The sequence below is a fragment of the Rhinopithecus roxellana genome, chromosome 17 (assembly GCF_007565055.1).
Source record: "Rhinopithecus roxellana isolate Shanxi Qingling chromosome 17, ASM756505v1, whole genome shotgun sequence".
In the NCBI taxonomy this organism is placed as follows: Eukaryota; Metazoa; Chordata; class Mammalia; order Primates; family Cercopithecidae; genus Rhinopithecus; species Rhinopithecus roxellana.
Genome location: NC_044565.1, coordinates 36656414 through 36681704, shown reverse-complemented (window position 1 = coordinate 36681704; position 25291 = coordinate 36656414). Strand labels below are relative to the sequence as shown.

The 25291-nt window shown below is 42.2% G+C and overlaps 1 protein-coding gene and 2 pseudogenes across 3 annotated transcripts in view; 2 read left to right on the top strand and 1 right to left on the bottom strand.

Annotated features, from left to right (window-relative positions):
- SERTAD2 (SERTA domain containing 2) overlaps positions 1 to 25291 on the bottom strand; it is a 121731-nt gene that overhangs the window by 20946 nt on the left and 75494 nt on the right. The window contains exon 1 of one of the 2 annotated variants that reach the window (XM_010355831.2): positions 1170 to 1476. The exons of the other annotated variant lie outside the window; for it this stretch is intronic. The gene's annotated coding sequence lies outside the window, so the exon portion shown is untranslated. Of the gene's footprint in view, positions 1 to 1169; positions 1477 to 25291 lie in introns of those variants that run through there. 2 annotated transcript variants of the gene reach the window in all.
- LOC104656201 lies at positions 5657 to 13488 on the top strand (annotated as a pseudogene).
- LOC104656200 lies at positions 22218 to 22895 on the top strand (annotated as a pseudogene). The gene has a single exon (XR_004054343.1). The product of XR_004054343.1 is annotated as a 60S ribosomal protein L10a pseudogene (transcript).

Sequence of the window (25291 nt, the reverse complement as noted above, 5' to 3'; positions counted from 1 at the left end):
GTCTCTAATTACAAAAAGCTACTGTGAACACTTAGGGCCTCAGGAATCCTACTGGTGACTACAACTTCTAGGTTCTTTACACACATTATGGATATTTCTTAACATATATTGGGAAATCAAAAGGCGTATTTCATGAACAAAGCTTGAAAACATGTACTCTCTCCCCTAAGACCAACTGGGGCTGCCCGATTCGATTCAAATAAAAACTGCTGTGGTCTGAGGCTGGCTGTCTCACTCTGCTGACTGTCCTCCCCATTCAGTGTCTGTGAAAATTTACTTTCTACCTCCTGAAACGACTCAGCTTGCAAGCAAAAAGTTATTCCAATGCAAACTATACCTGATCTTTTCGTGAAACTTAGAAACTAAACCTAAAACTCGACTCCCATTCTCAATCCATTACTACCACTTCTGCTAAAGGTAAGATAACTTACAGCCAAGAAAAAAACAAAACAAAACAAAACACGATTTTCTCTCCATGCAGTGGCCCTGTGACGACACCCCCTGTCTTACTGGTACAAAGTCTAGAGCTTGGGACAGCTGGCTCCCCTCAGCCCCCTCCCTTTCAGTCATAGGCGGTTACCACCAAGATGACTTGTAGATTTCTAACTTAAAAACCAACGAGACGTTCAGTTTAATATACATATAGATCCCAAATCAATTCATTTGGGCATGGGCGAAAAGAGGGTGGAAAGGGACGTTTTTGACATAAACAAAAACACCGGGAAATTCACAAAAACGCACTACAGCAAGTTGGATGCAAACCCGGCCACGGAACTCAAAAGTGAAGCAGCCTTCGCGCCAGCAATCCGAGCCTTAAAAAGTCTCGCATGTTCACAACAACACAACCGCCACAACGCGCACACACATCCCAGCTGTAGAGGCGACAGCTCCAGGCGCCCCCACCCGCCGCTCGGCTCTCCCAGCTCCCGACCCCCTCCTGACCCCGGCCCTGCCCCCAGCGGCTCAGCCCGCAGGCGCCGGGGGTCCGAGAGCGCGGGGCCGGGGCCGCTCCTCCCGTACCTGTTCCGTCCCCGGCTCCCTCCCGCGGCGGCGCCCGGCCCCTCCTCCGCCCTCAGGGCCGGCCCTGGCCGAGTCCCAACACCGCCCCCCATCCACCCGGAGCGCCAGCTCCCGCGGATCCCCTCCAGCCCGGCGCCGGGAGAACTTACCACATGCAGCTCCACCTGGGAACTAACGCATCAGGAGGGGTTTCCGCCCACTCCTCAGCTACTCCAGCTCCATGCGGAGTGCCCCGCTCCAGGGGCCCGAGGGTGGCGCCGGGGAGCGGGCAGCAGGCGAGGCCGAAGCTAAGACTCTGCCGTCCTCTGCCTGCGCTCCCCGAGCATTATACAATGGTGGAGGCGGCGGCGGCGGCGGGCAGCAGAGGAGGAAGCGGGAGGCGGGCGGAGGGGGCGCCCTGACCCAGCGAGCGGCAGCTTGTGCTCCAGCACTCGCCGTGCAGGAGTGACGTGCGGCCCGCGAGCCTCCCGCGAGCTCCGGGCCCCGGCGCCGCAGGCCCCGCCCCTCGCCGCCCGGCTCCGCCCCCGCCGGCCCCGCCCCGGCCCGCCTCTCCCCCGCGGTCCCGGGAGGCGCGATAAAGGCCGAGCCCGGCCGCGGCCGCCGGAGGAGTAGGAAGGGGCGACGGAGCGCAGGGGTCGCCGGGTGGCAGCGCCGCCCCCAGCTCCCTCCCGGGCCGGCGCGCCCCTATTTTCTCGTAAGGACGGGCTGAAAGAGGAGGAGAGAGAGAAGGAGACACTCCGGCCTGAGGACCACCACTGCCACTAGTAACGCCCCCCACACTCTAGAAGCGCTCAGGCGAATGACGAAGCGGCTGGTGACAAAGGCGGCGGCGAGTGCAGCGCGTGCACAGCCCGCGGAGTCGCGCGACCGCAAATATGACAAGCATTTGAGCTATTTGGCAACGTGGGGCCGGTCAGCGGGGCGGGCAGGGTCCCCGCGGGGGGCGAGGGGCAGAGAACTGGCCCGAGCGCTCGTCTCGCTGCCTGCGGGGTTCCTGGGCGGGGGTCCGCTGCGGGACACTCCTCCGAGGCCCGCACGGGTCCGAACGGCAGGATGGGGGCTCCAGCCGTGAGTCGGGGACAGAAAAAGTCCCTTGCCCTCGTGGCCTCAGCCCGACGCGCGAAGTGGGTCACCAAGTCCACGGCACTTGGGGAGCCGGACCGAAAGAGTTGCATCCTTCGGGGTCGGCCGGGCCGCGGTGCAGACCCGGCAGGAGGGAAGCCAGGCTAGGAGACGCAGCCAGGTCGGAGGCGCAGTCCTCTGCCCAGAAGTTTCACGTTGGTAGCCTTTCCCTCCCGTGGAGTAAGCTTATGCTTGGAACTACTTAAATTTACCAGCGAAATTTATACTAGTTGGAAGAGAACGTGTGTATGCCCAAATGGTGAGAATTTAAGAGCACTAGGGAAAGAGGCCAGAGAGATGGTTCGACTGGAAAATTAATGATTATTTTAAAAATTACACGTGCATTCAGTGTAAAGATGTAAAAAGCAATGCAGGCAGGCACCTTAAAATTTTGGCTGCCACCCCAATCAATATCATTTCAGATCACTTTGGAGTTTAATGGTTCACTATGCTAGTTGTATTTAAGGATAATAAAGCTTTAAGACCTAACATAAAGGTGATTGTAAGTCGTTAACATCAAGAGAAATTTAGACTTGTTTAAACTGTTCTGTAATGATTTGTTATCAATCAAATTGATGATCTCATCGAAATTAAACGTGCTAAAATGTTGATAGAGGAGACAACGCTTCTTGTTTTATCTTTAAGGAGGATGGAAAAGGTTTTTACCGGACCCTTAGTATAATTAAAGTCTTATACAGTATAACCTAAGCCAAAAGCTAACTATTTGTGGATATCTTTGCAAAGTCTCATTATAATGGCGTTCAAAATGAGATAATATGGAAGCTGTGCTCACCGGCCCTCTGCAGGTCTTGCTCAGTTTGCGCCTGAGTGGCATAACATTCAAACATTTTGCTGTGAAGCCAAGATATTTTTCATTTCCAGAGTTCTGCAGTTTAGAGACGACATTAACTACTAACAGTTTCCTAACCACCCACTCACTTATACTTTCAGTGCTCACTTTAAGGAAAAGCCATTGAAATAGAAGCTGCAATAATCTCTTCCTGTGATATCTTTGTAGAGGAGGCCAGAGGCATTAGCTCTGTTGAATTTAAAGTGAATTTAAACTGCTATTCATGAATTAAAGTAAGCAGGAAGTTACACTTGCAGAACTTTTGTGACATTTGGATATTTTCTAGCAAATAGGTTACACCAAGTGCAGTGTTTCTGTATAAAATAACAAGATTTAAGTCAAAGTGACAATTTTGTGTCACCAGGGTAGACATGATTCTGCTAAAGTCTATAAGGTCTGTATTTTGTACCTGCTCAAAGGTTTGTGCTCTTAGGAGACCAGCAACCTGCATTTTTTGGAGTGAAATGGTTTCCATTCGTTCATACCTCTGAAGGCTGTAACATCTTATCAATGCACACATTACAAACAGCTCCCACTTCCCCCACTTTTAGAATCTGGCATCTTTGACCAAGAAGTTAAAGTGAGCTGGCAGCTTCAACAACTGCCAATGTGGTTAACACCTGCTGGTTAACCCTCTCCCTCCCCTTATGCAATCCCCTACCCCAAGGCTGAGTGACACACAGGCCAGAACAGCAGTCTCTACCCAGCCCTAGAAATTCAAGTCTGTGGGGATAAGGAAAGGCACTTCCTGCACTTTTGAAGTCAGTTCCCTTCAGTGAATAAGAAGTGCTTAGTGAATATATAAATTTTGTTCTCACTCTTTGGGAGATTTGAAAGCCCATTTAAGGGCTAGGTGCAGTGGCTCACACCTGTAATCCCAGCAATCTGGGAGGCCTAGACAGAAGGATCACTTGAGGTCAGGAGTTTGAGACCAACAGAGCGACACCCCCATCGCCACAAAAAATGAAAAAAGTAGCCCTGCATGGTGATGTATGCCTATAGTCCTAGCTACTAAGGAGCCGGAGGTGGGAGGATTGTTTGAGCCCAGGAGTTCAAGGCTGCAGTGAGCAATGACCACACCACTGCATTCCAATGTAGGTGAGACCTTATCTCAAAACAAAATCTCATTTAAAATAATCCTACTCTGAGGGCCTCATCCAGAATTTAGAAGTTCTCCCTCTCACTTTCATATAACATAACTTTAGAACAGTTATAAGAAATTAGGCTAGTCATCCACATTTAACTACCAGGAACATATCTGTTTAGGGAGAAAAGAAATATTCTTTTTATAAGTATAGAACTGTGATGGTAAATTTTAAAAATGCTCGTGAGTTTAATTTCAGAGAAGTACTTTTCGGCATTTTGTAGTTCTGGGTACTAGTTTACACTTCACTGCTTCTCTTTTGAAAGTTTCTGTGCCCTCACATCTTATAGACTAGTACACTAGTGCACTAACTGAAGGCCACTTTTAGCACTTAATTAGCACACACCAAAAACACAAGGGGCAAGCTAGATATATAAACTGAGAAACAAAGACTTTAAAACAGGTTTTGAACTTAATTTCATTTTTCCTTTGCTTTTATTAAATTTTTATCTTTCAGGTTCCACCTGAAATACCAGTAATGATCATCCATCTATATACCTTACAAATATTGGTCTTGGTTTTATGGCAAAAAAGATAAATGTTTCAGTTATTAAATAAATTGTATAAAGTCAGCTAGGCTAAATAAGCTTTTCATGGAAAATACAGAGATCCTAACTGTGGACTCATCATTCAGATAACTGAAAATTGGAATAAATCTTCAAAATAAAGTTCTGGAAGTCACATAACCTAAATGATTATTAAGGAGTCAATAGAGGATACAATGATTTGGAAAAGTAAATACTCACAAAGATGGCACAGGCGGATTCAGTCCTTTTCAGCCACTAACAATTTAAAACAATTCTATCAAAGCAGCAAGTGAACTCCTCTACTTCTGCAAATTTTCTCCATCTCTTCTTCCACCTGCTTTTGTCATGGTTTTTTTCTGCTCCTCCCTGAAGTCACAATTCATAAAAGCAGAACTACAGCTCCAGTGAAGGCCCCTTTGCAAAGCTTTCCATGTTGTTACGTTGAACTGCTTTGCAAGGACTGCTTTTTACCTTCTCAGGGAGGTTTCACTTGTCTGTTAAAGATATACTTTTTTTTTCCTCTTTTAAAAATCTGACAATATGTAAATGTAAACCTGAAACACAATCTTCATGGCAATATTTAAAGAAAATGCTTTTAAAACCATTTCCTTTTTTTCTAGCTTTTGGGATCAGTCCCTTCTCACTATTACTGGAGAAGATGGCTTCTGTTAGGCATTAGCTTCCTTCCTATTAACTCCCTTCCTATTCCTTCCACTGAATCTTCAAAAGCCTTGTGCAGTCTATCAAAATGCAAAGAACTTTCTTGGTGACTCTGACAACTCCAGGGTTCCTTCCTGTAGGGACACTACCCCACTAAGACTGGTGGTCTCTTCTCAGAAACATCTCCCATCCCCAGCTCCCTACACAACACACATCGCCTCTACACATCGACTCTGTATTTCTTCCTATCTATAAGCCATCCACAATTCTTGAGGAGTTCTCACTCTTCTCAAGGCACTGAGCACTTCTAGCTTCCACAGAGAATTTCAATGAATGTTAGAAATTGCACAGACCTTTCTTGCCCCCAGGAACCAGCTTGGTGAGATGAAAAGTCCTGGACTAGGAGTTTGAAGATCTTATACACATTAATTACTTAACCATGATAAATCTATGACTTTTTAGTTTCTTAATCAGCTGGGTCACAGATTTAGGATAAGCACCAGTTCTGGTCAAAAGAGCACAGGGTTGTTAAGTCAGGTGATTTCAGGGCTAGCTCCTCAGCCACAGCGAGCAGGGAGGCCGAATCAGACCCTCTGCACTGGGCCTGCTTCCACACCTGGCAAAAAAAAGGAACTTGGACTCAAAGATTTCAAGAGCCCCTCCCTAGAGCTAAGTAAGAGTCTATGAAACAGTGATTACACTGTGACTATCCTCATGGAGGAGTTTTAAGGCTAAAATGAGATAAAATGCTTTGGAAGCTGCTCAGCTTGTCTGGAAGAATATAAAACCAAGTTCATGTTCACATATTTCTAAATGAAAGGACTAGAAATGCAAATAATGATAATGTGCTCTCTTCAATAAGGTATGTTCTTTTAATTATTTTTTTAAGTCCAGAAGATGGACTTGAGCAGTTCTATCCATATTCTTCTAGATTTGTTACCCCTTAGGGTTCAAGTCACCCAGCTATGAGACTGGAAATACCCCTACCCCCTAAGTTTGTATAGCAGCAAGGCAATTTACAAGGCGGTTTTTTTTTTTTTTTTTTTTTTTTTTTTTTTTTTGAGACAGATTCTCGCTCTTGTTGCCCAGGCTAGAGTGCAATGGCACAATCTCGGCTCACTGCAACTCCACCTCCCGGGTTCAAGAAATTCTCCTACCTCAGCCTCCCAAGTAGCTGGGATTATAGGCATGCACCACCACACCTGGTTAATTTTGTATTTTTAGTGGAGACAGGATTTCTCCATGTTGGTCAGGCTGGTCTCGAATTCCCAACCTCAGGTGATCCGCCTGTCTCTGCCTCCCAAAGTGATGGGGTTACAGGCGTGACCCACCGTGCCCGGCCACAAGGTGCTTTCGTATGGATCCACTTGTTTGCTCTTCATAATGCCTTCCCTGTGCCATAGGCAGGGGAGGTACTACTACCCACCTCTCAGAGGACTAAACAGAGGATCTGAGAAGGACCCACCAATGGAACTCTATCAAGCTGACTCCAGGGTCAAAGGAAGTCTGGATCTAATATTTATTAAAGCATTCTGTGAAAGCCAGGAGTGCTGAGCGTCTTGAGAAGAGCATATACTCCTCAGAAACAGCAGATGGTGCAGAGCCAGGAAATACAGAGTCAACGTGCAGAGACCAACAGGAGGGTAGTGCTGGGCCAGGAACTGGATGCTGCTTAGCTCCATCTCTCTACTCGGGTCATGGAATAACAATTCTATTTCTTATACAAAAAACTCCAACCCTGCCTATCCTTAGCTTTGTTAGCACCACATTTTATCCCACAGAATTAACAACCCACAACTACCACAAGAAAAAGAAATAAAATTCATCATATCCTCTAGCCCCTCACTCATGTCCAGTAAGGTTCATAACACGGTCATTCTTGTTTACCACCCTGTCTCTAGCCTCTACAGCACTGCCTGACACAGCAGGCATTCAATAAGGATCACTCAATAAGTGGACCAATGAGGAATGCTGAAGCACTTACACCGGCTTCATAAACTCAAAAGGTTACTCTTTCCTGCTAAAATTTCCCTCATGAAGTATGTACTGTTAAGAGTTAATTTTAACAGGATCATTACATGGGGAACAACCTCGCAGATAGACACCAAATTATTGCCAGAATCCCACCATTCTGTACTTTTTAATGAAGATTCTTCTCTCCCTACTTACTTTAAGAGTGAAAAGTATTAAATAACGTTTTAAAACACAGCAGCATTTGATTTTTAGGTTAAAGAAAAAAGCCAGATAGGAGTTGAAGAAAACCAAAATATATGCTTAGGCCATCAACCTGAAGATAAATTAAAAAAAAAAAAAAAAAAAGCCATGTCTACTAAAAATAGCAAAAATTTAGCCGGGTGTAGTGGCGGGTGCCTGTAATCCCTACTACTCAGGAGGCTGCGACAGGAGAATCTCTTGAACCCGGCAGGCAGAGGTTGCAGTGAGCCGAGATCGCGCCATTGCACTTCAGCCTGGGCAACAAGAGTTAAATTCTGTCTCAAAAAAAAAAGACTTATCTATCCAAATTTTCCAATGGCTACCTGAATGGTTCAAATGAGCATTGAACACTGTCACCTTCACACCCTTCTGTTCATGGAATACAAAAATATGACAGTAGTTAAGAATATTATCTGTTAATTCTGAGGAAAAAATGGCAAAATGATGACAGAAAAATTTTTTTTCCAAAGTATTACTCTAATACCAAATGTTTTTATGTTTTAAAATCAAGCAAATTTATATGATTGGCCAGACTAAATTCTATCTTTTGGTTTACATATTCTTGTATCTATTGTAGAAACTATCTAGGATTGAGTACCTTTAAACCTTACAAGTAAAGAAGACTTTTAAGTATGGTGGTTTTTGTAATGTAAATAATATATTTAAACCATTTTTTGAAGTCTCAGCTATAAAAATTCTACTTAGAGAAGTTAAAAAAAAAAATCGAGGCTTTAATGTGAATAGGTGCCCAGGAAGTGCCTCCAAGTTTAGGCTATGAGGCATCATTAGAAAATAAACGTGAACAGAGGATACAGTTTAAGTGTAAACACAATATACAACTAAAAATGAATCAGCCCTTTGCCACATGAATTTTTACTAGTCTTCTAGGGGAGAGGTAACACTTGCCAAGACTGCGTAGGCTTTACCTTTTAGTCACTAATGTACAATTGTCTTTTAAAGACCTGTTGCCAGAATAAACAAGACTTTTTCAAAATTATCCAACCTGTCTAATAATAGTAGTCTTTTGCTACATATATATAATTTAAAATTTATAGCCAGGTGTGGTGGTTCATACCTGTAATCCCAGCACCTTGGTAGGCAGAGGTTGGGCAGGTCACTTGAGGCCAGGAGTTCGAGACCAGCCTGGCAAACATGGCAAAACCCCATCTCTACTAACAATACAAAAAAATTAGCTGGGCATGGTGGCACACGCCTGTATTCCCAGCTACTTGGGAGGCTGAGGCATGAGAATTGCTTGAGTCCAGGAGGCAGAGGTTGCAGTGAGCTGAGATCACACCACCACACTCCAGCCTAGGCAACAGAGCTGACTCAAAACAAATTAAAGAATGAAAATAAAATAAAATATATAATTTTTGTTTTCTTTCTCTTTTGTTTTTGTTTTTAGTTTTTAAATTTTTATATCTAAAATTTCAGAAATGCAGAGTAAAGTCAAGTAGGAAAAAAATAAAGCAAGTAGCTCAGACACCAACACCACATTAGGTACATTTGTGAAACTAGTCAATTGCTTTTTTCAAAAATACACTTTAAATACTGAACAAAATATTTAACCTTGCTGAATAATATTTGTTTCAAAATGGTTTTCTTAGAGAAGTCTTGTTTAGGTTATAGGAAACTCCTTACATGGGCAGAGAAGCTGGCTTTAAGGAGAAAATAATAGTGTGAATGATCTATCTGCAACTTCCCTTTTTAAAAACAGAAGTTGAATCTGTAACACCAAATTTAGAAAGGAGAGTGGATGGCAGCAAATACCCTAAGAATATCATCTGTAGCACAGACGCCCACTGCTGTTCTGTTCTGTTACAATTAAATGTACACTTTACAATCCTGAACTTGCTCAGACAATGCATATATTTAAAGATGATTCATTTAAAAGAAAACATACATCTGAAAGAGTCACAACAAGTCAAAAATCTCACTTAAAAAGTGCCAGATTCCCTCACTATGAGTGCAGATACTCATTTGGCCTCTTTACACAGAGTGCAGCACAATCCAGTACTGGGCTACAGAAAAATCGTTTTTGTGGGACTAATATTGATAATTTCAACATCGTATCTGTTTTGCTTCCTTTAAGAAATCAAAGCCCAAATTATAAAAAGGTAGAAAAAATTTTAATGAATCAGATACTCATTTTCAATCCATTCTGATTTGTTGCCTCTTTAAAACTGTGAGACATCATGCTTTTTAGTTTTAATAACAATTAACAGCGATGAGAATAAAGATTCCAGAATTACTATTTTCTCATTACAGCCAGAAATGAAAAGTGAGAAAACAAACACCTTTCCAAAAGTTCATCAGATGAAAAGATCAAAATTAATGGGGAGCCATACCATTTAATGGACAAGAATAGTTAATACTATACACATGCAGATTCTCCCCCAAACTTATCAACAAATTAAATGAAGTTTAAATCCCATATTTTCCTTCAATGGAACTTGGCAAATGAATCCTAAAATTCATCTGAAATAGGAAAGGGCCAAACACAGTTGTAATAAGCTTAAGGAACAAGATAGGGGACATGTCCTATCACAGCTTATTATAAAGCTCTACTAATTAGAACAGGGTAGAGTTGACGTAGGTACAGATAAATAGATCAATGGAACAGAATTGAGAGTTCAGAACCACACATATATAGAAGTGTAATATATGACTGAAGTGAAATTACAGATCAGTAAGGAAATAATTCAGTAAGCAGCTCAGGGCCAGGCACGATGGCTCATGCCTATAATCCCAGCACTTCAGGAGGCTGAGGCAGGATTGCTTGAACCCTGCCTGGGCAACATGAAGAGACCCTATCTCTACAAAAATTTTAAAAATTAGCTGAGCAGGCTAGGTGCGGTGGTTCACGCCTGTAATCCCAGCACTCTGGGAGACCAAGGCGGGCGGATTACAGGGTCAGGGTTTCAAGACCAGCCTGGCCAACATAGTGAAACCCGATCTCTACTAAACATACAAAAAAATTAGCCAGGCATGGTGGTGGGCGCCTGTAATCCCAGCTACTCGGGAGGTTGAGGCAGGAGAATCATTTGAACCTGGGAGGCGGAGGCTGCAGTAAGCTGAGATTGCACCACCACACTCCAGACTGGGCAACAGAGCAAAAAAAAAAAAAAAAAAAAGAAAACAGAAAAAAAAAACACCAACATTTAGCCGAGCATAGTGATCCCAGCTTCTCAGGAGACTGAGGTGGGAGGATTGCTTGAGTCCAGGAGCTCAAAGCTGCAGTGAGCTATGTTGGTACTACTGCACTCCAGCCTGGGTGACAGAGCGAGACTGTCTCAAAAAAATTACAAATAAATAGCTCAGGGCCACCTGATTACCTGTATGAAAAATAAATTAGGTGCCTAATATTTACAAAAAAACATATTTCAGGTAGACTAAAATCTAAATATGTAAAACAAAATTTTAAACTTTCCGGAGAGAATATATGAAAATATGTTTATGGCTTTAGGATAAGGAAAGTGTGCTGATTATAGTTCATCTGAGATTCATTCTCCACTTGCCTCTGCTTGGCTCCATGCCTTGAAATGCTGACATCTAGGGACCACCTCACTCAAGCTCCTTTGCTCACTAGCTTCCAGTTGGATTTAGACAAAGAAGGTACCAGAAGGAGATCAATGGGTCAGAAGGTGGAGAAGCTGGGGTACTTCTTCCCTGCTCCTTCCTACTTTGGGCCCTCACCTGCGAGTACCCATCCCCCCACAACTACAGCTTCTGCCAGGTGGCCCCTTCTCCAGGATGCCAACTTCCTCTGGGTTCTAGCAACACCATTTCCTCCCCTTTCCCTTTTAGGCTTAAGGATAGTGACAGCTTCCTACAGTTATTTGTCTTCTGTGCCTCAACTTTTGTCACATCTCTGTAAAATGTCCCTTCACTAGTATCTCTTTAGTTGAAACATTTCAGTGGAATTCTGTTTCCTGCAGGGACTCTGACTTCTTAAGAAACAAAACACCCAATGAACAAACCATAAAGAAAATAGCTTTGATTATACTAAAATTAAACATCTCTTACACAAAATACACTACAAACAAAGGCAAGCTAAAGATTGTCAAATGATATACATGAGTCACAGAAATAGAATCAACAAAAGATTAGTATTCTGAATTAACGAAGAACTCCTCTGAATCAATCTTTTAAAAGACATATAAACCCAATAGAAAAATGGGTGAGGAAACGAAAATGTCCAGTGAACACAGGAATAGACACTCAACTTCATCAGCAAAAAAAAAAAAAGCAAAATAGGTTGTGTCAGTGGACATGCCGCTAATCCCAGCACTCGGGAGGCTGAGATGGTAGGATACTTGAGGCCAGGAGTTCGAGACCAGTCTGGGCAACACAGCTAGACCCTCATTTCTACAAAAAAAGAAAAATGCAAATTATAAAGAGATATTTCATAGCTATCAAATTGACAAAAATCAAAGTTTCATATGTATACCAATATCAAATACTGATGATAGAAGGCAGATAAAAAGGAACTCTCACAAAACTTGTGGGTATATAATTTAGTATGACCACTTTGGAGATAATTAGGCATTTTCTTTGTTTGTTTGCTGTTTCTGCGACAGTCTTGCTCTGTTGCCCAGGCTGGAGTACAATGGTGCCAACACGGCTCACTGCAGCCTTGACCTCCCGGGCTCAAGCAATCCTCCCACTGAGACTCCTAAATAGCTGGGACCACAGGTACACATCATCATGCCCAGCTAACTTTTATGTGTTTTTGTAGAGATGGGGTCTCACTATGTTGGCCAGGCTGGTCTTGAACTCCAAGGTCTCAAGTAATCCTCCTGCCTCAGCCTCCCAAAGTGCTGGGATTATAAGCCTGAGCCACCATGCCCAGCCTAATTTGGCACTGTCTAGTAAAGCTGGAGATGCACACACCCTGCCACATACAGTCTTTCTCATACAGAAAAGTAAGCTCTACAGAAAAGGATTCAAGTGACTGTTTCCTAAGTTCTCCCAAGGATGGTATAAAGTTAAAATCTGTGGTGTGCTAGCAAATGTTTAACAACCGGCTAGGGGGATAGGGAGGGAAGTTTTATTTGTAGCATTTGCTGATTTCTGTGGTATCAGCATAGCTGATTTCAAGCCTCCCAACTGAACTCAAGAATTAGGAAGAGATTAGCACATTCATTTCTAGAAGTGGCTATCAATCTCCAGCTCCAGCTCAACATTTGAACTATTCCAGACTTACAGGACAGACATTAATTCATTACCCTTCAAAGATACCTTAAGAGACTGGGGCTTAATTCTCTCGAGGAATTCTGGATGAGAAGCACTAAGTTTAGAATCTAGAGAAACTCTTGTTTTTATCCCCATGGAGACATAGAAGAAGAATCTTTGTGGCAGTATTGCTTGTAATAGCAAAATATTGTAAGTAACCTGAAAGATCATCAAGACGATACCCTTGAACACTACAGTGGTTAAAAAGAACTAAAGGTCTTTCCAGCCCTGGCCCCAGAACCTACAGCCACGGAACTGTTGATGCCTAAGAAGAACCGGATTGCCGTTTATGAACTCCTTTTTAAGAAGGCAGTCACGGTGGCTAAGAAGGATGTCCACATGCCTAAGCACCCAGAGCTGGCAGACAAGAATGTGCCTAACCTTCATGTCATGAAGGCCATGCAGTCTTTCAAGTCCTGAGGCTGCATGAAGGAACAGTTTGCCTGGAGACATTTCTACTGGTACCTTCATGTGCTCCCAGAGATTGTGCCTGCCACCCTACGCCACAGCCATCCAGAGGCTGGCAGGCCTCGGCCTAAAGGTCTAGGGGGTGAGCAACCTGCAAGACTCACAAGAGGGGAAGCCTACAGAGATACCTACAGATGGAGTGCTGTGCCCCCGATGCCAACAAGAAAGCTGAGGCTGGGGCTGGGTCAGCAACTGAATTCCAGTGCAGAGGCGGGTTTGGTTGTGGACGTGGTCAGCCACCTCAGTAAAATCAGAGAGGATTATTTTGCATTGAATAAACTTACAGCCAAAAAAACTTAAAATAAAATAAAGAACTAAAGGTACCATGTATCGTGTGTTGATCTCAAAATACAAAGTTATATCTCAAAAACAAATACTGACTAAAATAAAGCAAGTTATAAAATATATACACTATTTATATAAAATATTTTTAAACATGCAAAACACTGCATATATAGTTTATAGATACATATGTATGCAATTATAGAAAATAGATTAAAAAATTCAAGAAAGTAGTTACCTCTGGTAACAGGAGGAGGGTAATAGAATCAGGGAGAGACACACAGGTGATGTCTTTTTAAAAAGTGTCAAAGTATCAAAAGCAAATAAATGTATTCTAATTATTTCATTGTTTCAGAATATAAGTTAAAGAAATACATTTTCTCTTCTTTCTTCCTTATGTTTCCTATGAAGTAGAACTGTGTAAGATTTTTTTTCCTACAACTTCTAGCACCTGTTAATATTGGATAATATTTGTATTGCAAGCATTCATTTATTTCCCATTATTTCAGTAATAAACAATTTATTCTTCTCATTCGTTCTGATATATTATCCTTCTCGCTCTCTCTTTATATTAGACTGTAAAATCCAATGATAATGCTAAATCAACCTAAAGTTCCTTAATAGGAAGCCCAGCTCATCGCACAAGTATAAAAGAATAAGTGGTTTAATGCCTGTTTTGGGTGTATTTCTTACCTGCCAGGTGAACTTCTATCATGCTAACAAAGATAAATCTTCCTAACAAAATATGGAAGGCTTCTTGTTACTTCCTTAAAATGACAAAGAACTCAGCACTAAAAAGTGAAATCTTGTTTTTTTTTTTTTTTTAAGTAAAAAATAGAAACACAGTTTCCCCATAAAGTATCTTTCACTAGGTGTTCAGATGACCACCAAGTGCTACACGAAACGCACTGCAGCTCCTTCTTATGTCTCTTCTTATTGGGGATCTTGACCTTTGGGAACACGATGTTTCAGTGCATGTGTAGTGTGACTTTTTTTCAAAGAGATTGTCTTGAAATAAGCCTATGTTTTAAGTACACACTTTTCTGCAAGCTAGCAGGCATTCTGAAGCTAGGTGGTTCTAAATAAAGAACTCTAGTCAACAACAGGAAATAACTCCCACAGAAAAAAGGGGCAGAATACAAACTCTCACCAACTCTTGTACACAGCTCACAACGGTCTTTTGTTCCATGCACATTAAGCCTGAAATCTTTACTTTTCAGAGCATGTTGGGGCCTTTGCAGAGCAATTAAACATTTCTTTTCCTTTTGCTGCTGTCCTTGCTTTCTTTCCTCTGAGGAAGTTAATCTTACAACTAACTGCTTACTATGAGATAGCAAATCAGAAAACAGAACAGTTTGTATTTCAACATCTTTTTTCTTAATGGAACTTCTCAAGATAAAAACACATTTCGGTGTAAAAACTCACTTTTCCACCTCATACACGACACCATGGACAGACACACATGTATGTACTAGAAGAGTAGGTTCGCGTGCAGTATAGGTTTCTAAATCTATCAACAAGGATGCATCCCATTAACCCATAAACCTAGATTGATGGGTTATCGGCACTTTACCAGTGATCAGCAAATCAATACAACTAGAAGGCAAATTTATATTCTCTTCAAATGTTCCCATCTTCAGTCTTTAGAAAAAGAGGAAGAACTATGTAGGTCCCAAGCCAACCAAACAGAAAGACATTTGGATGGTAGTGTTTAAAGTCAACGTGACACCTATTAGAACAGACTGGTGGCATTCAACTATAACACAGCACAGGTGCTCCTGACAAGGGAATAAGACTGAGCAAAAAAGCTTCAATATGACTGAAGACTGGTATTTCTTCCCTCTCGTACATTCAGCCTTGCCCTTGCTACTGGCTCCTTGTTGCAATCAACAAATTACAGATTCAATGCATTCTATCTTCACTTTTAAAACAGGAATCAATCCTCCCCATGTTTAATGCTGCAGGAATGCTGCTGGTAGCTACTTCTGTCTATCCACAACTTTATTTTTCCTCCTGCTTCCTCTGCCTACTGCAGAACAACTCTACTGACCATCCCACAAACGGGCAACAGTGGCCCCTAAATGGCATGGCCAATGGACACTTCTCAGTTCTTCATACTATGTAGCCTTTCTGTAGCATCTGACATTACTGACCTTACTGACCTCCAAAGGTGTCCTTCAAGTTGAACTGTAGTCTCCTGGTTCTTGTCTCCTTGGCCACTTGTAGTTTCCTTTGTTGGCTCCTCTACCTCTGCCCTCCCTATAAACCTGTAGTTTTAAACTTAAAAAACAACAACAACAACAACAACAAAAACTTCTGGCTGCACAGAGGGCGAGAGAGGGGTAAAGTACTGTAGTGAGGGGCAGGATGAAGATGGCCATGGTTCATGGTCGGGTTGGGAGCAGACATGGGAATGGCTGATTAGGATACTAGAATCCTCAGAAAAATTTAGGAATGTAAGTGTTTTGAAAAACAATTTCCCAGTTAATAATCCCAGTTACATAGTTAACTATGCAAATATTAATATTCTCTATGGTTTTGTCTTGCCTCTTTTCTCTTCTTTTCCTAGAAACTCTCCCTAGGCAATCTCACCCATTCTCAGAGCACCTATATGCTAATGACTCACAAATCATTAACTACATTCCAGACTTTTCTCTCTGAGCTCCAGATGTGACCTTTTTATACAGGAAGACCATGCAACCCAGTTTATAAGGGTCATTCCTGGTTTATGCTTGTTATCCTGGCATAATTATTAATAGCATTCTGTGTCAATTTCAAAAAGGTCCTGGTTTAATAGCATTCTGTGTCAATTTCAAAAAGGTCCTGGTTTGAATGATAAAAGCATATAATTAACCTGTTCATGTCCCATTGGCTATAAGACATCTCCACTGGGTATCATAAAGGCATCTCCGGCCAGGCGCGGTGGCTCACGCCTGTAATCCCAGCTCTCAGGGAGGCAGAGGCAGGAGGATAGCTTGAGCCCAGGAGTTCGAGACCTGCCTGGGTAATACAGCGAGACCCCGTTCTCCACAAAAAGGAAAAAAAAAAAAAAAGACAAAAAAAAAAAAAAAGGCATCTCCAATTCACAACACATCTAAAGTTGTCCTAATCATATTCTCCTTAAATTGTCCCCTACTTCCCAAATGCCTCAATATGGTTAAGGTACAACATCTACCTGGAGTCTCCGTTGGAAATCTCAGATTCAAAGCATCTTCCATCTCTCTTACTCTCACATTCATCCAGACACAAAGCCCGGTCAGTCTTCTCTCTTATTTTCCATATATGTCCCATTTCTCCCACTGCTGCCCTAGTCAATACTCTAGTTATCTTTCACTTTGATTATGGTAACAATCTGTCTCCCAATTTCCAGTCTCAAATATTCTCCTCTAATCCATCCATATGACTTACTGTATGACAGGTAGCATGGTAGGTCCTAGAAATACAAAATGAACATGAGATGCTCCCACCCAGTTCAGGTGGAAGATTAACTCATCATTGTGATGCAATGGGTTATGTGGTGTAAGAGACATGCACAGGATGACAATGGACATGCAGGAGTGGCCACAGAGCCTGGCCAGTGTGGAATGAGGCCAGGAAATGGATTTTAGGGTAAACAGGAATTAGTCAAGGTCATTAGTCAAGGTCATTAAAGGCAGATGGAACAGGATGAGCAAAGATAGGGAGGTGAGAAATAGCATGTGATGTGGGTACAGATCTGAAGTGTAAATTTCAGGCAGGGAGTGGCAATACATAACACTAGAGAGTTTGGCTGGGGCAGGTCTAGGAAGGTCTTGGAGGCTGTTAACACTGAGTGTGGCCTTTATGTTCTGAAGTCATTAAGAGATCTTCCATGGGAGAATGGCATGATGTGGTTTTCACTTTAGGAAGTTAACTCCCCATTTATTCTTGAACTTTACTGAATGATTCTAAAATTTACTTAGACAAACCAACAAATGAAAAAATGAAATAAAAATTAAAAGAGGATATTAAAATATATTTAAAAACAATAATTAAGAGTTGGATTCTGGCAAAAGAAATATATAAATGAATCTGAATTGAAACACTTGGAACAGACTTTAGTGAAAACATTTAGCATACACTAATGACACATTCCTATAAGTGAGGTAAGGAAGGCATGTGCAATGAATGGTTTATTATTTAGGGAGGAAAAACTAGCATTAGATCCTTGCCTCACACAATATGATAAAACACCAGAGATTAAAGAATAACATTAAAAAACATAAGAGAACTAAAAGAAATTACAGATGAATAATTGATCTTAGAGGTAGATAAGACCTTTCCAAACATAAAGCAAAAGAGCCATGAAGATAAAACTGACTACACTAACAAAAACTATATAACAGAAAGCACCATAAGCAAAATTTTTTTTAAATGACAAACCAGGAAAAATAACTACAACACAGGTAACAAAGACTTAGTAACTTTATAACCTAAAGAGGTCTTATGAATCAATTAGAAAACCATCAATACTAAATTAGAAAACACTAAAACAAAATTTTATAAATAAGCAAAGGACCCAAACTCATCATTATCAAGGGGAGAAATGCATGAAAAAGTAATACAAATTTAAAAGAACTGTAATTTTTACATACTAAGCTGGCTAAAGTTGTTTTAAAGTTGTTAACAATGTGAGGGCACAGTGGACAGGTTGTCTCACAGTTACTGATGTGAGTACACACTGATTTAACCTTGGGAAAGACAGGGTTTTGGTGATGTGTATCAAGAACCTTTTAAAATTTCTATATCCCGTAACGTGGTCATTTCATTTCTAGAAATTTGCCCCATAGATCTAATCGGAACCATGCATAAAGAATGTATTCATTCAACATTTATTTATTTATCTATTTATTTATTTGAGACAGGGTCTTATTCTAACTCCCAGGCTGGAGTGCAGTGCCATGATCAAGCTCACTGAAGCCTCAACCTCCTGGGCTCAAGCAATCTGCTCGCTTCGGCCTCCCAAAGTGCCAGGATTATAGGTGTGAGCCGTCACGTCCAGCCCAACAAAACTTTATTGAAAGCATACTATGTCCTAGCATTTTTTTTTTTTTTTCCGAGACGGAGTTTCACTCTTGTCACCCAGGCTGGAGTGCAATGGCACAATCTTGGCTCACTGTAGCCTCCACCACCTCCTGGGTTCAAGCAGTCCTCCTGCCTCAATCTCCCGAGTAGCTGGCATTACAGGCATGCACCATCGTGCCCAGCAAATTTTTGTATTTTTAGTAGGGACGGAGTTTTACCATGTTGGCCAAGCTAGTCTCGAACTTCTGACCTCAGGTGATCCATACTCCTCGGCCTTCCAAAGTGCTGGGATTATAGGCATGAGCCACTGCGCCTGGCCTAACTATATCCTAGTTTTAGGAGCTGGAATATGGCTGCAAGCAAAACACAAAATCACTGTTTTCACGGATTTTACATTCAGGATGGTGGGAGAAAGTGGAATAAATCCGTAAATTATATGGTATATTAGAAATTAACTGCTATGGGAAAAATAAAGCAGGAAAAGAGGATGGGGAATGTGTGCTTGGGTATATATGTATGGGGCAGGGCTACAATTTTAAAGAGGTGATTGAATGTACCTTGATAAGAAAATGACATTTGAGGCCGGGTGCAGTGGCTCACGCCTGTAATCCCAGCACTTTGGGAGGCTGAGGCGGGCGGATCATGAGATCAGGAGATTGAGACCAGCCTGGCTAACACGGTGAAACCTCATCTCTACTAAATATACAAAAAATCAGCTGGGTGTGGTGGTGGGCACCTGTAATCCCAGCTACTCGGGAGGCTGAGGCATGAGAACAGCTTGAACCCGAGAGGCGGAGGTTGCAGTGGGCCAAGATCCAGCCACTGCACTCCAGCCTGGGCAACAAAGTGAGGCTCTATCTCAAAAAAAAAAAAAAAAAAAAAAAAAAAGGGAAATTACTCACTCCATGGAGTTGTAAAGATTAAATAAATTAGTGTTTTCTTTTTCCAAAATGACAGGAGCCATTTTATTATTTTAATTTTTTATACAGACAGGGGTCTCACTTTGTTGCCCAGACTGGTCTCAAACTCCTGGTTTTAAGCGATCTTCCTGCCTTGGGACTCCCAAAGTGCTGGGATTACAGGAGTGAGCCACCAGCCTGAGATAATTTTAAAAGGGACCTGATACTAAACAGCCATGTTGGAAGAGGGAGACAACAGCCAGATGAAAGGTAAGTGTTGTTGGAGGGGTGCACGCGTCTCCCAGGAGGAGAAGGGACACAGAATAATGTTTTGAGATACCATGTGAGGTTTCTTGCTGTCCAGCCTCCTGTGCAGCTGGAGATGGCCAGGTGCTGCAGTTCTAGCTAGTCAGGTGTAAGGGGAAGTCTGCTGGAAGTTCTGGGAAGGTATCTTCTTTCTGGTAGCCATCGGTGACCATGATGTAACAAGAATAAGGGTAAGGCCGGGTGTGGTGGCTCACACCCGTAATCCCAGCACTTTGGGAGGCCAAGGGCAGGAAGATCGCTTGAGCCCAGGAGTTCAAGACCAGCCTGGACAATATAGCGAGACCTCATCTCTACTAAAAATAACTTTTAAAAATTAGCCAGGTGTGGTGGTGTGCACCTGTAGTCCCAGCTACTCGGGAGGTTGAGGTGGCAAGGTTGAGGAGGTACCAGGAGGTTGAGGCTGCAGTGAGCTATCATCATGCCACTGCCCTCCAACCTGGGTGACAGAGTGACGCCTTGCCTCAAAAAAAAAAAAAAAAAAACAAAAAAACAAAAAAAGGGGATAGGGTAGGTGACAGAGTGAACACTTGTCTCAAAAAAAAAGGGGATAGGGTAAAAGACCAACACATTGAGGGGAGTAGAGCAGAGGTCCAGGTGGGGCCTGGGTCCTTGACGACACTCCCACTCCCAACCCTGCCATGCTGGGACCACCCACCTCTAGACATCTGAGGGAAACAGTAAATGGCCTTGTGATTATTTTGTAACTCTGTAGATACAGGCTAACAGGCCAAAAACCACAGGCCACTAAATCACCTAAGGACTAGTTTAAACACAGCTCCCTAAACCTCACCCACTCTACTCAAACTTTATCTCTGTGGGAGGGGCTTAAGGATCTGCATTTTATACTTCCCAGTTGTACTGGTTTCCTATTGTTGCTGTAACAAATTATAACTTAGTGGGTTAAAATGACACAAATTTATTCTCATATAGTCCTGGAGGTCAGAAGTCTAAAAATCAAGGTTTTTTGAGGGCTGCATTCTTCCAGAGGCTTCAGGGGAGGCCCTCTTTTCCAGCTTCTCGAGGCTGCCTTGCATTCATTCCTTGGCTTGTAACCCCTTCCTGCATCTTCAGAGCACATCATTCCAACCCTTGCTTCCGTCATCCCACCTTCTTCTGCACTTGATGCTCCTGCCCCACTCTTACAAGGACCCCTGTAATTACACGGAGCCCAGCCAGATAATGATGATCTCCCAATCTCAAGTACCTTAATTACATTTGCAAAGTCTCTTTTACCACGTAAAGTAACATACAGGGAGCATTACTCTGACACCAGCTGATAGTGGAACCACTGAAATCAGATTTAAGCCACTGTTTGTTGGATTTTCTATAACCTGCAGGTGAAAACATCTTAATAAACCACTTACTGGTGATAAAAACTTTAACCTAGCAGTTCTCAGTGGGAGCAGAGGTGGGGGATGAGGGGACTGAGAAAAAGGTCTGGGAAAGCTATGCACATTAGAATCATTTGGGACCTTTTTCCAAAATATATGTACCTGGGTCCTGCCCCAGACCCATGGAATTGGGATACCTTGGTATGTGTAGGTGAAAAAACTTCCCTGGGAGATTCAGCTGCAATCCCTAGTTAAAATCTACTCAATAACCTCAAACTATGCCTTAGCTTTCTTATCTGTAAAATATTAAGATATGTCCTGCCCATCTCTCATGATTTTGTGGAGATCAAGGTAGGCAAAGTATACATAAGCACTTTGTAATTAAGCTATATAAGAATAACTGGTGATTGGCCAGGCGTGGTGGCTCACGCTTGTAATCCAGCACTTTAGGAGGCCAAAGTAGGAAGTCAGGAGTTCGAGGCCAGCCTGGCCAACACGGTGAAACTGCATCTCTACTAAAAATACAAATAATTAGTTGGGCATGGTGGAATGTACCTGTAGTCCCAGCTACTCGGGAGGCTGAGGCAGGAGAATCACTTGAACCTAGGAGGTGGAGGTTGCAGTGAGCTGAGATCGGGCCACTGCACTCCAGTCTGGGTGACAGAGCGAGACTCCATCTCAAAAAAAAAAAACCAAAAACAAACAAACAAAAAAACCCCGTATAACTGGCGATTATTAGAAGAAACTGATGCAGGCTGTTTTTAAATGTTGGTGTGTAAAACAATTCATCCAGAGAGAACTGGTTACTTGGAACTTATAAAATTGGCAAAAATAAATCCTTCAACAAAAATAAGATATAACAAAGCACATATACCAAACCTCATACATTAACATGTATTACCTAAGTGCCTATTTAATCTTAAAGATTAAAATATATCTGGCCTTTTTCCCAAACCACAGATTGTAAATGAAAATTTAGAAATTTAGAAGGGAGAAAGAATTAAAAGAGGCAAGTACATGATAGTAGAAAAAAGAAAAAGACAGCTAACAACGAGAATAGAAGGGAGGGATTATAAAAACATTGATTTGTCTTTTCCGGTTAGGGCGGCGTGAGAAGCCATGAGCAGCAAAGTCTCTCGCGACACCCTGTACGAGGTGGTGCGGGAAGTCCTGCACCGGAACCAGCGCAAGCGCCGCAAGTTCCTGGAGACGGTGGAGTTGCAGATCAGCTTGAAGAACTATGACCCCCAGAAGGACAAGCGCTTCTCGGGCACCGTCAGGCTTAAGTCCACTCCCCGCCCCAAGTTCTCTGTGTGTGTCCTGGGGGACCAGCAGCACTGTGACGAGGCCAAGACCGTGGATATGCCCCACATGGACATCGAGGTGCTGAAAAAACTCAACAAGAATAAAAAACTGGTCAAGAAACTGGCTAAGAAGTATGATGCGTTTTTGGCCTCAGAGTCTCTGATCAAGCAGATTCCACGAATCCTCGGCCCAGGCCTAAGGCAGGCAGGAAAGTTCCCTTCCTTGCTCACACACAACGAAAACATGGTGGCCAAAGAGGATGAGGTGAAGTCCACAATCAAGTTCCAAATGAAGAAGGTGTTATGTCTGGCTGTATCTGTTGGTCACGTGAAGATGACAGATGATGAGCCTGTGTATAACATTCATCGGGCTGTCAACTTCTTGGTGTCATTGCTCAAGAAAAACTGGCAGAATGTCCAGGCCTTATATATCAAGAGCACCATGGGCAAGCCCCAGTGCCTATATTAAGGCACATAATAAATTCTATTATCAGTCCAAAAAAAAAAAAAATTGATTTGGCTGGGCATGGTGGCTCACGCCTGTAATCCCAGCACTTTGGGAGGCAGAGGTGGGTGGACTGGTTGAGCCCAGGGGTTTGAGACCATCCCTGGGCAACACAGCAAGACCCCATCTCTTTTAATTAAAAACAAAAACCAAAATTGATTCAATAATTCAAAAAATGTACTGATCTAGGACCATTTAAAGTAAGGGTAAATAGCACCATGTCCCTTACTAGCTCCACCCTAAAGGAATCTGTTTCAATAGAATATTTGAGCAATCTAAATTATCCTGAATCATGATGAAAACATAGCATTGCTCAATGCTGTCTGTGGAAAAAATAATAACAGCTACAACAAAAATGATATAAAGACTTTTATTGAACAAGCTTATGTTAAACAAGTTTAAGTACTTAAAGAGATAAACTTCAGGTGTCTATAAAATTCACATGTACAGAAAGTTGATATGCTATATAAATAACACGTGTGTGTAAACAAAGGCTTTATAAATCTACATATAAATTCTGCTGATGTGAAGGAAGTCCTCACAAATCATAAGAGCTCAATAAATGTATAAAAACAAAACGAAAAAACCTGTGTTGTTTAGGGGACCAAAATAAACATTATCACCTTCATGGATGAAGAATGATGATAGATCAGTCCATCTGCTGGCTGTGGATAATTTTAAACTTGGATAATTACAGTACTTTAAAAAACTGTATAGCATTTTCAGATTATAAAGCATGTTGACATCATCATCTTATTTGTTTCCCATCCCCAAGACCCCAAGCACCAGCTACGATTCCGTTTTACACTTGAGGAACTGAGCGAGGCTCAGAGAAAACTTTCTCAGGATGCCACAACCACCAAGCAGCAAAGCCCAGGCTGGAATCCATATCTTCTGGTTCAAGATCTGGGTTTCATTTTCGAATTTATATTATTGTAAATATCACTTTACTTAACTGTCTAAAGAAGATTCTTTGCCAAGGCACATTTCTAAAAACAAACTCAGATGGAAACAAACTTATGGTGATCTATCTATCTATCTATCTATCTATCTATCTATCTAGCAATCAATCATCTATCAATCATCAATCAAGCAGCATGAACCAGAAAAACTTTACTATATCTTTTTAGAAATATATTCTATTTTTTCTTCTTAATACACCCACATGCAGCCTAAGTTACTATAAACAGCTTTAGCTTAGAGTGAAATTTTATGACTGAATTTTAAACACTTAAATAGAAAATGCTAAGATGGTCTTAGCTAGTAAACAAAAGCATTAGCTCTAAAAACAAAAAGCTCAAAATGTACTGATTTCACAAGCTTTTGGTTTCCATGTGAAAAACTGCAGGTATTCCAATGGTGTGTTTTACTTTTATTTGTGTTTCTGGAGTACTACTATGCTTCCATGCTAATTCAACCCACGTATGTTGATGACACATGCGGATCCTAAAATGCCATGATTCATCTGAGGCTGCCACAGTCGTGCAGCTTCGGGATGTACCCATCAGATGTAAGGCTGCATGCATTCACACTTTCTGCCCCTGTCACACACTGCAAATAACTCCAGCAAAGCACAGTCATCCACCTCTGACTCACCCTCCCACTGAGGGAGAGCCTGTGCTATGAGACTGAAGTAAAGGCACCCTTCGTCAGAAATCATCTTTTCTACATTAACGGTGAAAAAAAAGAAAAAAGAAAAAAGAAAAAAGTCTTCATTATTTTCAGGCCTCTGAGCCCAAGCTAAGCCATCATATCCCCTGTGACCTGCACGTATGCATCCAGATGGTCTGAAGCAACTGAAGATCCACAAAAGAAGTGAAAATAGCCTTAACTGATGACATTCCACCATTGTAATTTGTTTCTGTCCCGCCCTAACTGATCAATGTACTTTGTAATGTCCCTAACCCTTAAGAAGGTTCTTTGTAATTCTCCCCACCCTTGAGAATGTACTTTGTGAGATCCACCCACTGCCCGCAAAACATTGCTTCCTGGACTCCACCGCCTATCCCAAAACCTGTAAGAACTAACGATAATACCATCACCCTGTGCTGACTCCTTTTTCGGACTCAGCCCACCTGCACCCAGGTGAAATAAACAGCCTTGTTGCTCACACAAAGCCTGTTTGGGGGTCTCTTCACATGGACGCGTGAGACAATTATGAGTTTGGCCACTTTTATACCATTTTATACCATTAGAACCTGTCAGTTCTTTTGCAGAGAAACCAGAGAACCAAAACAAAGAGTATTTTGAGACTGTTTAACATGTAACTTAGCAAACTATGGGCAACATTTTCTGACATGCCTGCAAACACTGACTGTGGAGTCAAACAGTCCTGGGATACACAGGGTTTCAACTTCTAG